Genomic DNA, 2,500 nt, shown 5'->3' on the forward strand with positions numbered 1-2,500 from the left:
TCTGTTTAGCCGATGCAGTAGTTGTTCTATACTGCTTCATGTACTCATTGTTCTTTCTCTTATTTTCTGGATCAGATGCTCTGTACTGCTTCATATACTCACTATGCTTTCTCTTATTTTCTGGATTAGATGATCTATACTGCTTCATATACTCACTGTGCTTTCTTTTGTTTTCTGGATTAGATGATCTATACTGTTTTCTGTATGCACTTTGCTTTTCATTTTCTTCAGTAGATGCTATTGAAGCTCTGTATTCTCTCATATAATTAGCATTTTGTTCTCTTGTTTTGCGCTTTTTGGTTTTAGTTGTTGAGGCCTGTTCATGGAACATATTTTCATATACAGAATCATGAATATTGCCAAGGTCTTCATCTCTGTTAATATTTTCTGGCATTCTAGAATTTTTAGGCCTTGACACCGTATCATTGCTCTTTCTTTTACATTTATTTGTACTATCGCTTGAATTAAGGTATGTCTTTTGACTGTTAACCTGATTTGTACTTGATTCAGATAAAGCTGGGAAGGTTGATATATAATGCAGCTCATCAATGTGCCCTATATAAATACATCTAGGATTTTGAGTCAAACTTCGTGCTTCAACCAAGGTCATTTCTGTAAAATTTGGTATGAATCTGTAAATTCATAGAATCTGCTACTGCTTGTATAATAATATGATCTGCCCATGTTCCTGGCTGAGACATGTTGGATATATATTGCGACCAAGATGAATCTAACACACTTTCAATAAATCATTCTGGATTATCTCTCATGTACTGAATACCTGCAGATCTAATTTCCAAGTGGTGATGTGAATCACCATATAACTGATGTGATACTGATTTAAAGAAACAATCCCCTCCTCCACCTACATCCAATTGATTTAAACCATGCCTAAGAAGTCTATAGTTGAGCAAGAAATTTGACCTGTCATTTGTTGTTGCTTGAGACAAAGTGCTAACATCTGTCACTGGACCAGGGTTTAATTCAACATCTCCAGATAGTAAAATATTTTTTTCTGACTCATTGTATACAGCCACTATTGATTTCTTAATCTTGGTAAAATAACTGCTGTAAAAACAGTCTAGCCTTTGAATATACCTCATGTTCCACTGCTTATAATTTGAAGCAATGTTGTGCAAAACAGACGGGACAGGAAATGACTTCGTGAACAATTTTTTGTGCTTTTTCCTTAGTTTTCTGCATTTCATTAAACGCAAAAGTTTTGTCAGTGAAATCCTAGATGGCTCTCTATCTCTGGATCTGCGACCCATCATTCGTAAAGGCTGTCGAAAATTTCTATATTGTCTATATTGTCGACGTAAATCAGGTTTCCTGAAGAGGTTTACCTTGGCTGGCCCATCAGTTACACTCACTTCACTAAAAGATGAATTTCGCTTATCGTGTGAATCACAACCAATAATCTTAACTGTATTTTCATAGTCAGAATCAGAGACAGTTCTCTCCAACCCCTGTTTACAAAACAATTCGAATTGCTGAAGCAAAGACGTTTGTTTAGCTTGTGAATGATCAGATGCTGCGCCTCGAAAGGCGATTTTTCTTTCCACAAGAAAGTTATTAGTTCCCAAGAGGGAATTGCTTGTGTCTCGAAAGACATGTTTACTTCCCATAAGGGAGTTATTTGTGTCCAAATGGACATTGTTTGTTCCCAAATGGGAATTATTTTCATCTTGAGAAATTAGACTCACAACGAAATGCCATACACGGAGCAACAGAAGCTGCTGTTGGGCTACACGAGTCAGTCTGCCATCACGATTGCCAAACAAACACTTTGATTCAGGAATCGCTACTTTGTTTGAAAACTTGTAGAAACCGTCAAAAATCCTAGACGAAGTTTTAGCAGCAAACAACGGAAACAATGTTCGAGAGCTCTGTCTTGTTCCTAGAGTTAAATAGTACAAAACCATCGCTAATATATGACAACTTACCTCAGAATCCATCGCCGCCCAGAAACAGATCGGAAAACGTTGCTTCGACGTTCACCATGTGCTCATGTGATATGCGAAGATATATCGACTGTGAAATCTCAACCTCGTTCTCAGGACCATGATTAAACGCTTGTCACAAACATACTTCGGACATGTCAATACACCATCGACTAAGGAGTCGGCGTCCCATCGGCATTACTTCGGCTTTCCGAATTACGCAAACATACTTCGGAAATTTCAATAAACCATCGACTGAGGAGTCCGCGTCCCATCGGCATTACTTCGGCTTTCCGAATTACGTACTCACCCACTTACTTACAACACGCTGACAATACGGTTTAGCTTCTATGAAGCTGAAACCATAAAAACCAATACAATGTAAGTACCAGAACATGGAACGACCTAAAACCCCCAAAAACCACCTAAAACTACCTACAACCACCTAAAACCATCTACAACCACCTCAAAATTTTCAACAACCACCTTCAACTACATCAAAAACATCTACAGCCACTCGCAAACTATCTAAAACCATCCGAAACAAGGCATAAATG

The 2,500-nt window shown here is 38.0% G+C and overlaps 1 protein-coding gene and 1 pseudogene across 2 annotated transcripts in view; both read right to left on the reverse strand.

The window, feature by feature from the left end:
* LOC149043854 (uncharacterized) overlaps nt 1–754 on the reverse strand; it is a 3,752-nt gene extending 2,998 nt beyond the window's left edge. The window contains exon 1 of the mRNA XM_089208961.1: nt 1–754. This exon is cut by the window's left edge and continues 2,998 nt beyond it. The gene's annotated coding sequence lies outside the window, so the exon portion shown is untranslated.
* Nucleotides 1–2,016, reverse strand: part of LOC149043852 (uncharacterized) — a 9,125-nt pseudogene extending 7,109 nt beyond the window's left edge. Inside the window, exon 1 of the transcript XR_016187495.1 lies at nt 1,947–2,016. The product of XR_016187495.1 is annotated as an uncharacterized LOC149043852 (transcript). The remainder of the gene's footprint in view (nt 1–1,946) is intronic.
* Between the last annotated feature and the right edge of the window lie 484 nt (nt 2,017–2,500).

This window comes from Pocillopora damicornis, chromosome 6, assembly GCF_964200805.1.
Source record: "Pocillopora damicornis chromosome 6, jaPocDami1.2, whole genome shotgun sequence".
Classification (NCBI taxonomy): domain Eukaryota; kingdom Metazoa; phylum Cnidaria; class Anthozoa; order Scleractinia; family Pocilloporidae; genus Pocillopora; species Pocillopora damicornis.